General features: G+C 35.7%; 1 protein-coding gene across 1 annotated transcript in view; it reads left to right on the top strand.

Moving 5' to 3' along the window:
- Nucleotides 1-779: 779 nt before the first annotated feature.
- LOC138715328 (uncharacterized) overlaps nucleotides 780-20364 on the top strand; it is a 1341767-nt gene continuing 1322182 nt past the window's right edge. The window contains exon 1 of the mRNA XM_069848117.1: nucleotides 780-1042. The gene's annotated coding sequence lies outside the window, so the exon portion shown is untranslated. The remainder of the gene's footprint in view (nucleotides 1043-20364) is intronic.

Raw genomic sequence — 20364 nt, 5'->3', positions numbered from 1 at the left:
TCACCTGTCTGCGCTGCGGTTTTGCCACTGGAGTTCTTGATATTTGATAAATTGGCGATGATCATTTTCAACAATGTCTCAACGAATATTAATAATTTATATTATAAAAATATAAACAAATAAATAATTATCTTTTACTGCTGGTGTCAAGTTCGGCACTTAAAAAAATGTTTCCCTACCCCTGGTTTTAGTTATCGGCGCGCAACTTCCTTTGCGCAGTTTACTTCATATTCTCCATCCTCAGTGATTTCCACCCCCAAGCTATCGCATAGCTGAGTCGAGATTCATACTGAGTTAAAATTTCTTAAAACTGAACTCTTCGAATCAACTTTCAACATATTTCATCGACTAGATTGAAAGAACTATAAACATTGGATCAGAAGTAAGAGTTCCGAATGTTTTTTACTCCGCTAGTAGTCGGACCCTGCAAGCAAGGACGGAACGTACAGCATTATCGAACGCAATACCTTTTGAGCCCCAGGGGTAGTTTGCTTGTCGGCCGCTAGGCAGTGCAATAGTCGTCTGCAGCACGAGCGGTGCAGCCTGGCTGGGCGAGATCAGTTCGGCTGGAGCGTCGGGAGGGTAGTTTTATGCTAGCGTGTTGGTGACAATTACTGCTTTCAGAAGACCGTAACACAACATGCGATTCTTGTTGATGTTATCAATGGATTATTTCAGCAGTCATATTGCTGATTCGGATTGTCATATAATAAAATTGTGAACATTGTTTTTGTGTTCGTTAATTATTTGCGTTTTAAATGACAATTCTTTAGTGTGACGGTTGGGTGAAATAATAATTATAGGTTAGAATGTTTTTATAGTGAGTAGTAGGTATTAAGATAAATTTTTATTCGTGTGTTTTAGAACAGTACGAAACATTTGAAGTGTGTATCGATTTACACTTAATTTTAAATCTATATAAATAGTGGGAACTTGTATATAAAATGATGAATTAGTGCTGATGGTGAATTCGTTCTTATTCAAGTGGATAGTGTCGTCAGATATTTCACAATTCAAACAGTCTCCTTTTCAAGACTATAAGGTAATTCCGCTATTTATTTTATACACAAATCTTAATAATTTTTGTTTAGCATTATTGTATAGTCTGTTTTGGATGTATGTGTGTATTAGTCATGTTAAGAGTCTGCTTTCATTTAAAAATTGTAAACTAAAAAATGTTAAGAAAACAGTGTTGTATTTTGAATATTATAGGATACGAACTTATACTCGAAACATGACAAAAGCGAATGGCTCTAGACATGTATTTAATATTTTTAGGTGGGTTGAAGTAGTCCTCGAAGATTTTTATCGTATTTTATTGAAGAGTTTCAAACCATTTCGTTGCATAATCCTACGAATTATATAAACTAAGAGCATGCTTGTATTTATGACATGGAGCAGAATGTATTCAAATGTACTCTTGGTGCATTTTAAATTATTTTATACATGCATGTACATGTGACCATAAGAATACTAACGAGTATATTTTCATAAATAATGTTTAATGATATAAGTAATACAGTATGTTTGAAATTATATGGCCTAATAAAATATTATGTTCTACGTGTGTATACTGATAAAAAACATCACTTATGGTTCGAATTTTCAATATTGTCAATTAATCTTTATGGAAATAGTTAGGTCTACTATATATTGTAGTAGTCGCAGTAAAAGGATGTTTAGATGCATCCTGATATATTCGTTTAGTTTGATTTCATGATAAAGTTCCGACACCATATACGTAAACATTTATGCACATGGACAACGCGAACAAATGAACCGTTGGTGGATGCATAAAAATAACGTTGAATAGCTGTACTATTAAACATGATACGAAGTATTTATGTGATCATTGTGATATGATTATCATAATATTTAATATTTTATGTTTTATTTAACGAAGCTCGCAGCTGTCGGAAGTTATATCAGCGTCGCCGGTGTACTGGAATTTTGTCCCGCGGGAGTTCTTTTACATGCCAGTAAATCTACTGATATGAGCCTGTCGCATTTTAGCACACTTAAGTTCCATCGGCCTGGGCCGGCATCGAACCCGCAAATTTGGGCACAGAAGGCTAGCATTCTATCGACTGCGCCACCATGGACGATATTACCATATGATAATAATTTATTTTATTTATTATTAATATTCGTATACTGGACAACAGCCAAACGCCAAATAATAATAATAATAATAATAATGATAATAATAATTCATAGTGTTCTGCCCAAGGGCAGGTCTTTCACTGCGAACCCAGCATTCTCCAGTCTTTCCTATTTCTGCCTTTAATAACAATAATATAGCTCTAATAATAATAACATAGTTTAAGTCGTTCCTTTGTCTCGGCTTAACTCAGTAAACATTACCTTCAGGTATAATATGTTATCTAGTGCAATCTATATACAAGTAACAGAAAAAAAGCATGTCTGTACGGTAGAATATTATTTGATATTTACAAGATCAGTAGAATGTGGATATTTTTACGTTTGATACTGACCTCATTTGATACACGTGTTTGATTTAACATTGCAACGGTGTAGTTTATTGGGTATATTGGTAAATTTTTAGTTCGTATTTCAATACATACAGCTCGCTGCTGTGCTTTTGTGTTTTTGTTGGAAATGGTTCGTTAGTTCCAAATGCCGTTAAAATGAAGTCATGGATTCTTTGTTAGAAATATGTAACTCTAAAGCTATCTGCCAAGGCAGAATAAAATGGCATTTAATTTAAACTTTCAGTAGCCTATAGTAAATAATCTGTTATAGTAGCCTATATGAAATATGAAGATGATGGCAATGATGATGTAGTTCAAATTGCCTACACAAAATATATTGGGGTTCTGAGATTAAAACTAGTGTCATTGAACATAACGAATGATCTGTTAAAATATCGTTATTGGAGAATGTTATACTGCATTTCCAGTCTTATCTGCCAGCCACCGTAAGTTACAGAAATCAGGAAATTCATTGTAGTGAAGAAACTAAACATACGTGGAAATTGTGAAGATCTAGTTCCCTATTTGACTGTATTCGCTTTACCATTGAGAAAGTTCAGGTCCTAATTGTATATTTTGATTATTACGTCTAGTGGTCTTGTTATTTTCCAGAATATTCACCAGTGTCTTCTTATTCTTCATCCATTATGAATTAAGCCTAATAGATGTGTTTCGGCCTTATTTAACAGACTGTTTAGTGGTCTCCCAAGTCTTCGACGACCTTGTGGTAGGCCTATTTCTATTACAAGAAGAATTTTGAAAACTTGAACAAGCGAGTTGCTTTTGTGAGTTTCAATGTTGTGTCCTGCAAATTATACTCAAAAATGTCGTTTCGTTTATGACCCTATAGTGCATATCCTTCTGTTCTTCGAAAAAAAAATTCATTTTCTTCTTCTTCTTCTTCTTATTATTATTATTATTATTATTATTATTATTATTATTATTATTATTATTATTATTATTGCCCCTTTTTATGAGACTTAGTTCATGGAGGTCGCGATTTTTTAGCCATCCGAAACAACATGAGCCATTTACGCTTAAGCAACATTGCCTAGTTGTAATATTAAGACTCAGTCACTGTTAGTTATGGCAAGTTAAATATTACATGCGCCCAGACAAAATATTGTAGCCACGTAGAAGACGAGACGTATGAACTAGGTTGCGTGAAAAGCATTATAGTAAGCGATTTGTAAACCGGTTAGGGTATGCAAGACACCGTGTAACACACCCTGCAGTCTACTGTTGCCACCCCAAGTCTTGCGTTCACAAAGACTTTCAGACGCTCCCTGAAAAGCATTTCAGACGAAACAGGAGTACACACTGATTTCTTTCCTAGTAGACGTCTCTTTTGTACCTCATAACGCCTTGCTATTGATTTGTTACATTTCGCGCCATTCTCTATTGCTCTCAGAGACTGGGGGCAAGGGTTGTAATTAATATCTTGCTTATGAAGTTACGGAGGAGTCAGTAAAGAAAGTCAGTACTCGGTGTAGACTTTTAATACAACGCACAACACGCTCGCGGGAGCTTCTGCGAACAGGAGGAGGAAGTTGAAATTGCAGCTGGTGACTGCGATTTTGAGATTATGAATCAGGATAAAAATTCATAAAAACGCATTATATTGACGGTTTACTTTTCTAGTCACAGAATTTTGATGATATGCAGAATAAAAAATCTTACGCATGGCATGATGCTTTATATTAACAATTTATGCTTGTACAGTTACAACATTTTGAAACTCTAGTCTAGAGCGGAATAAAAATTCTTACACATAGGCCTATAGTTTTATGTTTCACATTGACAGTTTATCCTATTACAATTTGCGAAATTTTGATGTTGTTAAACGGAATACTGTAGTAGTTGTTTAGTCAACTGTACGAAGACAGGTTTGAACCTCATAAGTAACACCAATAAGACATCACTCATGAGGCAACTAGGCCAGGAGATAATGGGGTAGGGTGACCAGTTCCTTTCCCCTTCCAATGTATACATCGCCGATTAGCTACATATTTCACTAATCAGACTTCAGAAATAGTGTAGTAAAGATTTATGTTAAATTGGCCACTGGCGTAGCGCCCAGCGCTTGCCCCTCTGATCCGGGTCTGGGTTTGGACATGGGTTCGATTTCAGGTTAGGATGAATATTTGGTTCGGTTTTTTTCCGACGTTTTCCCAACTTTAAGGAGAATGTCACGTAATTCCATGATGAGCAGGCTACTCTGTTTCGTCTTCTCAATTATTTCGCTGTTAAGAAATGCATCGACGGTAATATTCTCGTCATTGATAACAGCACCTTTAAATAACCGACTAAAATTATTATTATAGATTTGTCTTCAATAATTAATGTATGTTAGTCATAAGAAAGAATAAAATATATTATCCACAAAACACGCATTTGGACGTAATTAACATTTTAAAATTGTAGATGTAAATGAGCATTGTATAATAATAAATTTTGATATGTAATTCTTTGTTTCTTTCAGAATATACTTGGAGAATGAATCTGAAACGGTGTCAGTATTTTAGCTTAGGATAGTAGGACACAATAAAAATTCTTTAACACTTTAAAAAACGCAAACGAACACTGTAGAATAAAGCATTTTAATTTGCGGTTCTTCTTTGTCTTGTATATTTTAATAATATGCAGTTCTTGTTTCATTTAACTTCTAGAAAGTGAACCTGAAATAGGTAACAATATTAGCTCAAGGCAATAGGGCAAAATAAAATTGTTAAAGACTGAAACTATTAAGAATCACGAACACTGCGAAATAGTAATTGTGCACTACAGTATATGATAATAAGTTTTAATATATCATTCTTCGTTTCATCCCACCAAAATATAGAGAGTGAAATAGGCGACAAAATTTAGCTACGTAGACTGCAAAAAACGTTCACCACTGTGGAGTAGCGGTTAGCATTCCTGACCGTGAACGAGTGGGCCTGGCTTCAAATCCTAGTTAGGGCAAGTTACCTGGTTGAGGTTTTTTCCGAGATTTTCTCTCAACTCATTAAGAACAAATGCCGGATAACTTTCGGGGCTGACCCTGAACTCATTTCACAGGCATTATCACCTTCATCTCATTCAGACGCTATATAAAGCAGTTGAAAAAGCGCCATAAAATAACCAGTTAATAAAAAATTCTACAAGAAACAAAACGCATGAACGTGGCCTGTCAAACACTAAGGTTAGTGTTATTGACATTACGATCTCGTAATTGCTATAGGAACAAAATAACGAAACTCCAACAAACACACTTACTTACTGTACTTAGTTACTTACTTACGACTTTTAAGGAACCCGGAGGTTCATTGCCGCCCTCACATACTGTAAGCCCGCCATCGTTCCCTGTCCTGTGCAAGATATCCAACAAACGCACGCACACAAGAGGCATATGTGTGACTCTAGGATGAACAGTCCTGCTAAATGTGAAATCATACCGACAGAAATATATTTCACAATAAAACTTGAATGTTGCAAGTTCTCGTTTTCAGTGGCTCCCAACCTTCTGCCCGTCTAAATTAGAATACAGTTGCAATAACAGACAAATTACAGATTTTACGATCCATGTTTATATTACTTTTTTCCTAATACTTGTTTTCATTCATAGAATATGTAGCTCAAATATTGCCGCTAATTCATATTCATTCTATAGCTATACCCTTGTCAGAGACGATAATATAACACGACGAAAATGAAGCAATGCGGAATGAGAAATGTTTTGAAAAACTTGTATACTCTTAAGAATATCTATCTTCCCACGCTCGCTTTGTCTAACAAAAGTATGTGTGCTAGATTTGGATGTCGAGTTCGTCGTGTTTAAAATAGTGGTTACTTTAAATTCTTTCACTACTATTTCTATGTTTGTGCAGTAGTTGTTCTTCCCACGCATTCTATATAAACTATTTCAGTTATTCTTAACGAATCTGTTGCTGTACATCATTTCTCACAACCGAATAAGGGAGTGCGAAAGACTGGCGTTTTTATTTATTTATTTATCTATCTATTTATTTTATTTTCTTGCTAGTAAGTTTGAAATGAATACAAGTTAATACAAATGAATAGTATTGTAATATTTTAATATGTATTTCTCAGGTTTGAAGACTTTTTTAATAACATGATTATAATTTATTTATCATACTTTGGGATTTTGAGAAATAATCTACGTGACCTCCATGCCGACTGATTACTTTTTCACCAAGCTTCTTTTTTACCGTCCCGTTAATAAAACTTAATATTTCAATTGACTAAAGATTATTATTTTTTTGGTCTCCTACAGAATATATATGTTACGGTAACAATTAATATTGTCCACACCTGTGGAGTGACGGCTAGCACGTCTGGCTGCAAAACCAGGTGGCCCGGGTTCGATTCCCGGTCGGGGCAAGTTACCTGGTTGAGGTTTTTTCCGGGGTTTTCCCTCAACCCAATATGAGCAAATGCTGGGAACTTTCGGTGCTGGACCCCGGACTCGTTTCACCGTCATTATCACCCTCATATCATTCAGACGCTAAATAACCTGAGATGTTGATACAGCGTCGTAAAATAACCTACTTAAAAAAAAGCAATTAATATTAGAGGAGAAAAATTCGCTCCGACGCCGGGGATCGAACCCGGGTCCTTGGTTCTAGTACTAAGCGCTTTCACCATTGAGCTACGCCGAAGTCCAATCCATAGCACCGGTTCGAACTCCACTCCTCCAGTGTTTTTTCCTTTGTGGTCTGACTCCAAGTTGGGCAAGTATGTTGACATTTTACATTAAGACAACTGCCATTGTACAAGGAGCGCATTTAGTTGAGTGACTTGGTGGCTCGGATTTCACAGTAATATGCACAGTAACCTGTACAGAAATATGCACTGTTGTTAGAAGAATTTACTAAAGATTATAATTTTTTTGGTAAAAAAATATGTATGTTATGGTAACAATTAAAATTAGAGAAACATTCTCTCCGGCGCCGGGGATCGAACCCGGGTCCTTTGTTCTACGTACCAAGCGATCTCACCATTGAGCTACGCCAAAGTCCAATCCACAGCATCGGATCGAACTCCCCTCCTCCAGTGTTTTTTCCTTTGTGACCTGACTCCAAGCTGGGCAGGTATGTTGACATTTTATATTAAATATATTTAAAGTTTAGAAATATTGTATATACTGGAAGGGTACCTACCCACGCTCGCTTTGTCCCTTACAACCGTGTTTCTGGGTATTCGGTCTGCAAGTTGAGTTCATCGCGTTTTATGTTCGTACTATTCCCCAACAATAAGGCGAATGCCAGGTAATCTATGTCTTGTAAAATCTTGACTTTTTCCACATCTTAAAGTCTCAATGCTAATGTAAGATCTATGGAATACAATAAATTAAATAAATGAAAAAATGAAATAAAATGAAATATTGTTGCTTAATCGTCAGCAAACCAATAATTTGGACATTGGGCAAGGTAAGGTTTATAAAGATGAAAAATTAAATTAATTTCATTTCTAACCTTCTGTAGAACGGAGCTCGAGGGAAGGTTTTTCATTCTAGAGACTCGGCCCGTTCCACAGCGTAGGCAAGATCGGAGGATAGGGAGTTTTCTCTGTTTTTTTTACAGTTTCCCCTACCCTTTCGCCCACAGAGATATTCAAAGAAGACTCAAAAGTGAGGTGACTGAAATTACCAACCAGTAGCTTGTGCATCATCGCTAATGTATTCCAAGTGAAAGTTCTCTCACTGCGCTACAGTAACCGGTTTACGAAACTTCTGTGATTGGTTACTCGCGACTCAGCATGATACTAGTGCGGTTAGAGTTTAGAAAATATAGTGAGGTATATAGGCATCTTCTTAGCGGACTTCTTTTTTAATATTATTTAAATGAATTATTTACGTAATTTCTGAAGTATATAAAATATCAGAAATAAATCTGTTCCATATATTTTGGTTACTGGAAATACAAATAACTAATACACTATATAAGTAGATCTATATTTATAAGCAATAAAATGCGTTTATATTTGAAGCAATGCTTAGTTAGAAGATTTACTTCAGTTGTAGGTACGTTAGAAAATTGCGTAACTTATTTTAATTACAATGAGGGGGTATGTCCGCTAAAGAGATGAAGAGATGTCTACCTCATAGGAGAGATAGAAAAACACCCATGTTTATATACCTATGTAATTAAAAGCTGACAGTAATTCATGAAAGGATATTAACTTCCTGAGTCCTGAGACATTTGTTGTTTTATTGTAAACATTCAATATAATAATTCTATACTTAAAAAGAAAAGTCAACTGAAATTAGAGCAAATGCTGAAAAAAATTCTACAGGTTACAGTTAGGACATAATGAAGGTATATTATACTATACTTCGGGTCTCTGCACATACATCTTAGGCTATATCATAATCATGTATGTAGTATAGTATACGTTATGAAAGACTGGAACGAGGTGCGGAAAATAGTAAACTTGAGAATTGTTTAATAACTGACTATTATTTCTTACATTGATATTATGCCGCGTTGGGTAGCTACACAATCTAAGATGAATTCCCCTTATTTACGTTTATTATTATTATTATTATTATTATTATTATTATTATTATTATTATTGTATTTATTCTGGCGGAGTTAAGGTTATCAAGTCTTCTCTTCCACTCAATCAAAAACAAAAGAAGATACGGTTCGAAGGTTCATGGGATGAATCCTGGGTGAAACTTCGATATCTTCCCACACTACACACGGGAGAGAAAGCTTACTTAAATCATTGAAACCACATTCATCGGCCTCACGCCATTTAAATATTCTCTCAAATAACCCACTATCTCTGTCACATAGCTTGGCCTTATGTCACTTAGCTATCCCCTCATTTAACCAATCTAACCCATAACGAAACGCAAATCAGACGTCAGTCCCGTGTGTGGTGTGGAGAGATATCGAAGATTGGCCGAATCAGCACTACAGAAGACACTCGTCGCTACGACAACGAGTGGACTAGAAAAATAAAAATAAAAGAAACACGTACACAGCGTTCCTGACATGATAAAACAGTCACAATTGAGACCACAGCAACCAAGTTAATTTTGCTCAACATTGTACTCGTAATTATGGTATTTATAATATTTAATATATTTATATCCTATTTAATGATTTAGTAAAGTTTATCCACTCGTTCCTAGCAACAGCAACATGAATATTAAGTCCCTATCCATTGTTGAGAAACAAGTGAAATATTAAAACGAAATAATTACCATCCTGTTTAATATGTTCAGTGCAATACATTTTAATTCATTTCTATGTGACCACCCCTTAGACCTATATTCGAAGCATTGCTCCCAGCATCGTTGCACGAAAAACATTCTGCATCATAGCTAGAGTAATCATTGCAACTGCACTCCTAATGAGTTTTGAGATCCTCAAGATTATTCTCTTTCGTTGCAAACATCTTGGATATAATACGTCCCCAATCAAAGTGATGATCTTGTGAACGTGGGCCATAGTCGTAAGGCTCTACCGATTCACCTGTCTGGAAAGACTTCATTTAAGTAGCTACAAACAATAGTCTCAAAATGTGGATATCTTATAATATAGGAACCAAACGAATTTATTCTGTATCAACTCGATAGAATGAACGTTGTTTTTGCGAGGATTCTAAATTATTGCAGCACATTCCACTTGCTTCTAACCAGGTGTAGGCCTAATCTAAAAACAGGTTGTTGCTTGAATAATTTCGAATTGCAAATCCAAGTGATCTGTAAGCAGAATTAGTAATTGTTAAAATGTGGGGTTTGAAAGTTAAATTAATCTCAAATTCGATACCTAAATTAATTACCTATTAATTTAAACAAGCACACACTATCCACAATATCTGCTTGCAAGTTGCTACTTGCTACAAGTTAACACGAGGAAAGTGGTGGAGTCAAGTTGATCACGTGATGGGAAAGTGGACACAAGATTTGATGAGTTGGCAACTCAAATTCTGCTTGACCGCCAAGTCACAACTTGACTGTCTCGATCATATCACACGGGGAAAGTCGAAAGAAAAACGAGTTGCTTCAAGCACTTGACTCCTGTAAACTATCCCCGTGTGAATTGGCCTTCAGCGACGCTAGTTTCTTCGGAGTATTCCCAAATACATTATCTTTTTCTTCGAAACCAATAAGTGAAATAGTCGTTCACTACAATTTATAACATGGATGGGAAGATTTACATAAACTAAAAAAAAATATTAATTTCATTTTTCCATAATGTTCATATGTTTATAGTAAAATTATTGAAAATGTCTGTTATAATAATCATATGTTTAAATTTATCTTAATTATAATATTTATCTACAAGAAGATTGTAAAATAACATCTCTCTTTAAAGCTTTAGTAAAATGTTAATAAAGAAACAAATTGGGTTCACTCGGTCATATACACTGTCCAGTTCGACAAGAACACTAGACGTATTGGCAACATGTGGGCATTGTAACAGCGTTTTGCTTATAAACTACGGAAATATCTTGGAGCAAACTAGACGCAGGTGAATTCCCAGTGCCCATACGCAGTTTTTATCTAAACACTCTTCCGAATAGACATATTTATTGTGGAGTATTTGAAGAAAAGTAAAGATGGGAGACCAGTGTCATTAATTTATGAACCCTGAGGACTTAAGGCGAAATATTCAGGAAAATTTCTCTACGTCAAAATTTGAAGGAAGTATAAAGGACCCATATGACTGTGTAAACGGTTTGTTCCACTTTCCAGTGAAAATTCATACCATACCATCAGAAAGCACAGTCGTGTTCTTTAAAAGACAGTTAATATGGTTTGAACATATTCAATGCATAGCCCAGGGCAGAGTGCCAAAAACAGTAATGAAATTGATACATCCTTTATGACGTTAAAGAGAACCACTATGAAAGAACTGAAGTAAGAAATGATAATTGGAATGATAGAAGCAAATGAAGATTGAGTGCTGGAAGGCGGCTAGCACTGTGTATGAAATCCATCGTCCTTGACAGACGTAACTACTACTGGCCCACTGAGAACAACTGACACAGCTGTAGTAGTACAATCGTCAATTCTTTTGTGCCGTCAAATCATTTGATACAGACCTGCGTTCGAGAACAATTGATGTTTATGACAGAACATGTAATTGTTGAGGATGTAACATTGTGTCCATCATATGTCATGCATGCGCAGACTGAATCAGATTAAAACAAACACGAAAGTGTCTATTGCAAATCACGGAACCGTCAGCCACTTCACTCTTCGATGAGGGTCAAGTATTGTGTAACGTGTGTGTTATGGATTAGCTTGGACGTTGTTCCAACGTTTTTGTAAAATGTATCCGCGGTAGGTCTCCTTTTTACGGGTGTTGACATAAAGTGACTCAAGTGGTTGCATACCTGGCTGACTCCATTGGACCTGGGATAAATTCCTAGTAGAGAAATGGAAATATATTATAGTCTGTTGTTTTCCCTGCTATAAGAACAATATCACCTCTGGTTGAGGTTCTGGCTGATATGTGCAGTACATTATTATCTTTTCAGGCAGTATATCTCACCTAACGATATGACTCAGAAGAAGAACAATATACATCTGAGGTCTGATTATTGTAATATGATACCAGTCAGCGACGTACGCAATGAAGGGGGGAAAGGAACTGGCCAAACCTGTTTTCGGACTGTTAACTGAACAACAACAAGAACGAAATATTCTTCCCTTGTCTTTGACTAGTTTTATGTTGTCTTAAAATTATAATACAAACTATCTTTATGAAAAGTTCGGAATTTGTATATGACTGATTAAAAACCTAAGTGCGTTCAGCGATTTGGACTCGATGCCTTTTATAGTTACATAATGATGATGTTGAAGAGATAACGATGATAATAATAATAATAATAATAATAATAATAATAATAATAATAATAATAATAATCATACAGCTGTCCCACCACGAGATGGCAGAGAAATATTCTTGGCGAGGCAAAGGGGGGAAGCCTTGGCGCATTCGCATAGATTTGTTAGTCACAGTATTTCACAGCTTCCCCCAGTCCCGCCTACAATATTTCTCTGCCATCTCGTGACGCGACAACATTAATAATAATAATAATAATAATAATAATTGAAGAGAATGTGACATTTTAGGATCATGTTGCATTCGGTTAAGGATTTTGGTTTTACGCCGTGTGTCAGCATCCTTTTGGGACTACTTAGGCCTACACAGGTTCCACAATTAAAGTAATCTAGAGATAGGTCCACTGCTGTGGAGTAACAGTTAACATATCTAACTGTGAAATGAGTGGACTCAGGTTCAAATCCCAGTTGGGACAAGTTACCTGGCTAGGGGTTTTCCGAGGTTTTCCCTCAATCAATTGAAGCGGAATTGCCAGGTAGCTTTCAGCGTTGGACCTCTGACTCTGTCCACACCTGTGGAGTAACGGTTAGCGAGTCTGGCCGTGAAATCAGGTGGCCTGGGTTCGGTTCCCGGTCGGGGCAAGTTACCTGGTTGAGGTTTCTTCCGGGGTTTCCTTCAACCCTATACGAGCAAATGCTGGGTAACTTTCGGTGCTGGACCCCGGACTCACCTCATCGGCATTATCACCTTCATCTCATTCAGACGATAAATAACCTAAGATGTTGATAAAACGTCGTAAAATAAGCTACTAAAAAAACTCTGACTCATTTCAGGATCATAATTCATGACACTGTAATCATTGCCATTGTCCGGATTAAGTTTACGGTGCATCGTGCTTTATTCGTGCAAGAACGCGACCATTCGGCGACAAACATCATTCACAAGCGTTTCCCCTACGCCAGCCGTGGCGAAAATGAGACTCACGAGCACATTGTGGCTCGCAATGATAGCTGTGCATTTCTCTTATTTCCTGCCTTCCCCAACCCCCACCCTCTCACTCAGTGGAATCAAACTCCATTCCATGTGCTTCTTTGTCTCTGACCTGCGAGTGGCGTATCGTCGCAATGTCTCTCTTGAAACCATGTACCTCTACAAAAACGAAAGTTGCAAGGAGGATGGGAGGACGCATTTTTTTGCTGCCAATATGATGCGAATATTAAATGTATGATTTGTTCACAAGTATTACGAGGAAACGGTTGTATAACATAAAACAGCATTATACTACATGTCACTCATGAAATATTAAAATGTTAGGTATTATTATTATTATTATTATTATAATTATTATAATTATTATTATTATTATTATTATTATTATCTCTGTACGTCGATCCTTTTTCAGCAGATGTACGAATAGTGCTGTTAGATTTTCAATTTAAACTCACAGATTTACAATGTGATGTTAAATGAAAGCTAGATGTAAGGACTTGAAAAATGTTGAACTTTTCAAATCTTTGCCAAAAAAATAAATATCCGAAGCTTCGTTCTTTCGCTTGCTCTGTTGCAGCCATGTTCGCTACAACTTATGTTTGTGAAAAATTATTTTCAATAATGGAAATAGTAAAAACAAATTTAGATCACGACTGACAGACAAATACCTTCGTGATCAACTACGACTGGCAGTAAGTGACGTAATTCCTGATTTTGAAACTCTGTTGCAGAGACATTCTGAAGACAGTTAAGAGATTGTGATAATGTGTCCTATTTTTTTTATTAATTTCTTTCTTCATTACACGTACTAAACATTAGTTTGTAACCTTTTACTGTATAAAATTATATTTAAGTGCTTGTCATAAGGAAAATGAAATCCGTTAATAAGTCAGACAGTTGCTTCACTTCCCCTTCGCTTCCCTCCATAGGTGCTATGCACGTTGCAGGTTACACAGTGGCTTGGTGCACGATGATATTTTCGTCACGGCTGCCCTACGCCGACTGGCGACGCACTTACGGGGCTGGCGTAAGGACGAGTAGAGTTGCCTGGCCTAAACCTGGGTATGCAGCGAACCAGTGCAGTCCGCCGATGTTGGTTGAGAATGCTTCCAGTTCCAGGGCAGTAGATCTTCTATATTGTTGTGCCCCCTCCTAAAATTCAATTCAGTGTAGTAGTAGACCTGAAATGTCACTGAACTCTGTTGCGTCCGTTATGCCTGGAGAATTCAAATAATTGGGTCAGTTGGTTTAGGCAGGTATAAAAGACCGAACAGAGTAGACCAAATGGAAAGTGTAATATGCACACTTTCCATTTGCATTTAAGAAAAGAAATAGAAATTGTATTACAGTTGACTAAAATAAAGAATCGAACACCGAGTAGTACGCACGAGAAATTGTTTCAAAATAAGGTTTGTATCATTTGTAATAAGAGTTTAATTGTTTTCTAATTTGATTCTGTTTGGATACCGTCGCATATAGACGTAAATGTCGTCTCCCTGTATGAATTGTGAATGAAGTGGTTACTGCGGGAAGAGGTCGGTAATTGTGGCATAGTTGAGATACTTGTGTATTATCGAATAAGGAAACATTGCGGTTCCACAGTTGTGGAATTTATAACCAGTTAACCTAGCTAGTTTTACCACTTCATTATCTCAAAGAGAGTGGCTATTTTCTACCAAGGATTTTGATGTCTGTAGCGCGAATTACCCTTTACGTAAGTTTAGACTTTTTAGGGCTTGATACTAGGCGGATATATTCTGAAATTCCTGAGATTTAGGGTCAGCACGACGCCAGTCCTATAGTTATAGCTATGTAAATTAGTCTATCCTATAATATGTTTTATTCAACTTTGATATCAACTTATCCAACCAGAGCTCAGCTATCTCTTTCTTGGCAAAGATGACCGTAGATTGATTCCAGATGGACTAAGCGGTTACAGAGCAGAGCAGATTCTCTCAGAGTAAGTCTGTGTGGGTTTCCCATTCTATCCTAATTCCATCATTGCAACGTTGGCGCTACATCATTTCATTATTATTATTATTATTATTATTATTATTATTATTTATTTATTTATTTATTTATTTATTTATTTCTCACCACCACCACCACGGCCACGCCACGATCCTCTACCATAGAGATATAAAAGCTCTTAGTTACTGAGTCCATAATAGCAAAATTTTGTATAATTTTCAAAAATATATAATTATAGCTATAATAATCGGGCTGTGCCTAAAGATCGTTTTTATAGTGAACATTCTCTTTGGCTCTGGGATTTGGCCGATACATTTAATTTGATTTCCTTTAATTTAGATGCTATGTTGAGATATCAATGTGAGTCATAAATGTTTTAATATTTAATTTTATTCATGTTTCGCATATAAACAGGGTGGAAGTAATATAACTGTGCAGATTTTAACTGCTTATTCTATGTGTAGAGTGCAACGAAAATTATAATACCATATTAGTCTCAAATGAATACTTCTCTGAGAAAGAAATGTCACTACTGTTTTACTCATTAGCAGGCTTAGGATCCGAGACAACTTAAGAATGAAGCGAAGTTAACAATGCAACGGAGTATAGATGGAGTGAGGTGGCGCTGTGAGTTTCGTTTCTCTGTGCGTTAGTGTACAATCCGGTTCGTGATCAGAGGTACAGCTGTCAAAAGAAAAAGTGGCCGCTCTCCTGGAACAAAGTTCCCTTCGGGTATCTTCGCTATAATTCGGAGACAGGCGATGTTACATGTTGTTGGACCACGTTGCCTGATATCTACAGTTATAATTGAAGTATTCATTCTGTGATTCGATAGGGTAATGGTAGCGTTCAGACCTCTTATTCATGAGGTCCTGCGTTCGACTACAACCTCGTGCTTTTTATGTTCTTTTTTGTTATGTTTTTGAGAGAGACAAACTATACATAATGGCTCCTTTCTCTTTTACGATTATTTTAGTAATTAACATCAGGTTCATTAATATATTATGCCATGACTTTATCATTATGATATTGTGGCTGCAAATGGAATGAAAAAAGATTTTATTCTCAATAAAAATATCTTTCGTGGCATAAACAAAACAAATTTACTGGCGTCGGCCTTAAAACATTCAAACAATTAAGCGTTCAAAAAACAAAACAAAAAGCCACAATTCAATATTTAGTCTATCTTCCTCTTATCTCGATCATCTTGCAGTCGAGTGGGCATGGAATCGACTAGTCTTTGCAAATAGCGACTGTTCTTAGACACGATATTCCAGGCATTCTGAACATACCCACATACATAAGTGTTCTGTCCATGGGCAGGTCTTTCATTGCAAACCCAGCAATCTCCAATCTTTCCTATTTTCTGCCTTCCTCTTAGTCTCCGCATATGATCCACATATCCTAATGTCTTCTATTATTCTTTTCAACCAGAGACCCAACCAATTCCTTTTTCTCTTTCTAATCAGTTTCAGCATTATTCTTTCTTCACTCACTTTTTCAAACACAATTTTATTTCTTATTCTGTCTGTCCACTTCACATGCACCGTTCTTCACCACATCCACATTTCAAATGCTTCAATTCGTTTCTCTTCATTTCGTCGTAATGTCCATGTTCCTTCCCCATACAATGCCACACTCCACACAAAGCACTTCACTAGTCTCTTCCTTAGTTCTTTTTCCAGAGGTCCGCACAATATCCTTCTTCTTCTATTAAAAGCTTCATTTGTTTATGTTTGCAGTTTTTCTTGGGAAGGATAGGCCTAAATGCGGTAACATCCCGTTGCTTTCCGCACACCACTATCTCTTTCGCATCTTATTAAATTCCAGGGGACCCAAGCATGGAGATGAGGAGAGTGGATTTGACTAATTGGGCCCTCCGGACTTCACCGAAAGTCACGGCAAGGGTTAAATATTAATTCTATCAGGATGTTTGACCCGATCAGAGACCGGGAAATCTCAATTAGCCTTTGCCCCCCGCATCCTGGACTAGCTTCTACGAATCATCAGAAAATCTTAGAGTGTGATTGGGCCAATTTTTCCGAAAATGTGTCCACACTTTTGCCCTCGTAGCTCAGCGGACGAACGTCGAAATTTAGATGTCAACGTCTCAGGTGCAATTCCTCGTTACTCCTTTTCATTTTATTGTGGTTCAAGATAGTATAATGTAATAATACAAAAAGAAAAACTAATACCAATATTATGCAACTGGATTTTTCGAAACCTGATATTAAATTTATGTTATTTATATCGCTAAAGAACGATTACAATATAAATAATTAGAATATTATTTATACAGTATCACTAAAGAACGATAACAGAATATAAATGATAAATATCGGTTTGTTTAATTAATATAAGATATTATATAATACTTATTTAATTATCTAAATAAAATAACCTATTTTACAAAGAAGGATGGTTATTTGTGTTATAATAATTACTTACATAAAATACAGATTATTTATATTGCGAAAGAACAATAACAATATAAATAACTTGAATATTATTTTATAATGCTAATGAAGGAAAACAGAATATAAATGATAACTTGAATATTATCTATATCGCTAAAGAAGGATAACAATATAAAAAACGTGAATATTATTCATATCGGAATTTCACAGATTTATTACAGATATATTTAAGAAATTGTAGAAGAATAGTAATTAGTAACAGTGTCCTATTTATTCTTCTTGGAGCCAAATTTGTAACTTTTAAAAGTGTGGTTACTATGTTGAAGTGTATGTGTTGTAACGGATGCTTGATTTGTTATGTATGTGAGTTAGTTATGTGATGCTTGATGTCGTCGCAATGTCGTAATTATAGTATGATTGTGTTTGTATGACTATTGTGTATTAATTTATGATGTATGGTACGGAAGGCTGCGTATTTGTGTTATAGAAGTGTTACGTATGTGTGTTGTTAATGTTTTTGTATGTTTCAAATTGATACCTGATATTTATTTTGCAATCGCAATGCCTAATTTACGGTTTGTTTATGTTTTGTTTACATCGCGTAAGCTAATTTAATTTTCTTTTCTATTTTTCTTTACGCTTATCTTTTTTGTGTATTAAACTATAGCCCTAACATACATATGTAAAATAGGGCTAACCACCATTGGAGATACAATAATAAAAATTGTTATTCATATCGTTATAAAACGATAACAGAATACAAATGATGACTTGAATTTTATTCATATCTCTAAAGAACGATAACAAAATATAAATAACGTGATATCCATAAAGAACGATAACTGAATATAAATGTTAATTTGAATAGCATTTACATCGCTAAAGAACGATTAAAAAATAAAATGAAAACTTGAAGAAGGCCCGAACCCACAACCTTTGAATCACTAAACAAGCACTCTACCGCTGGCCTACGAGGCGCAGACATGGAACACTTTCATAATTCGGGAACTGCTTGTACAAGCACATGCATCGTGTAACATCGCCGCGACCCGAAGTGGACTTTGAAAATATTCGCGTTCACGAGTGCGGCCACTTTTTTTTTTTGACAGCTGTACAGTATTCTTCCGTCTCTCCCTACCAAACGAATTCAAGCCATCACAGTGCATTTTCAATTTTCATAGTTAACCATTTTTTTTCGAACTAGTTGCAAGTATGTACACTTGGTCACAATGAAAGTGGCCGGCATCTGAGGGACTAAGTTCGAATCAGGTATTTCCGTGAGCGCTCGAGACAGAGAGGCTTTGTTCAAGAGATTGCGTATCTGTCGTCGATTTGCAAAAGGGGACACGTCCAAAATAACAAAGTGTTGGAAAATCGCAAAACGAAAACCATAACACACTTAAAAAATTAAAATGTTTATGAATCTTGAATGTATGTTTCATAGTGATCTAATGAGAGAAAAAAAAGTACATGAACAATTTAATTTTTGTTAACTTTGTTACAGTTTTTGCGATTTTCAAACACTTTGTGATTTTGTACATGTCTCTTTCTACAAATCTACGACAGGTGTATTCTTCTAGTAGTTTTAATGGGGAACACAACTATTAATCACTAAAATCTTCCGAGAAAATAATTCATATATGAGCTTTAAAACAGACATCGTTCAGAGTGTTTAAACAGTGAATATTGTAACACAGACACTATATACTGTATAACAGGTTATCAAGTGGAGTATGACCATTGCTCGTTACAATGCCTTTTGGCTGCAGTAAAACTCTTAGCGTAGTTGGTAGAGCGTTAGCTAGGAGTTCATGAGATTGCAAGTTCAAATTTTCGTGGATTCCCCCCCCCCCCCGTTTAAATGCATCAGTGAAAATATAACAGGTTTTCGTCACTGAACTCATCTGTTCAGAGCGAGTGCGTGTGTGCTTTCGTACGTGAGCCCCTGACGTGCTGTTGCCAAACTACGCAAATTTTCAGCCTAATTTTCTAATTAACAATACACTTGATTAAAAAAAAGCATAATAGATTTTTAAATTTATTTTAATGTATTCTATTGTTACAAGTTATATCACTTACACTGTATGCAGGGAGAACCGTAAGTAATGTCATTAATTTAAGGGATTATAATTATTTGAGATATTTCAAATAAAGTTAAGTACATGCATAAATGTTCTCCCCAGGGTAGGTCTTTCGCTGCAAACTCAGCATTCTCCAATATTTCCTATTTTCTGCCTTCCTCTTAGTCTCCACATAATTATGAATCATATATCTTAATGTTCAAATACAGTTTTGCTGATTTTTTCAGATAAAATTGTTTTATATGAAATATTTCATAGCGCGTTTTGGGAAACCCATTGATTTAATTTCCAATATGCTAGTCAGTTTAAGACAGCAGTGTATTGTGATTGTAAATGATTGAAAGGATTTTAGTTTTGTCCTTTAAATATGCAGAAATTTGATCCAAACAAATGTAACTATTCGTTCTGTTAAAATTTCTGCATATTTAGAGGACAAAACTAATTTTTTTCAGTCATTTATTATCAAAATACATTTTCTCTTAAATTGACTGAGCATATTGGGAATTCAATTAGTGGTTTTCCCAGAATACACTATGAAATGTTTCATAGGAAACAATGTTTATCTCGAAATGAATGCAAAAATAGCGAATATTGTATTAAGCTC

Source organism: Periplaneta americana, chromosome 15 (genome assembly GCF_040183065.1).
Source record: "Periplaneta americana isolate PAMFEO1 chromosome 15, P.americana_PAMFEO1_priV1, whole genome shotgun sequence".
Classification (NCBI taxonomy): Eukaryota; Metazoa; Arthropoda; class Insecta; order Blattodea; family Blattidae; genus Periplaneta; species Periplaneta americana.
The sequence above is the reverse complement of the archived record's forward strand: the minus strand, read 5'-3'. Positions and strand labels throughout refer to the sequence as shown.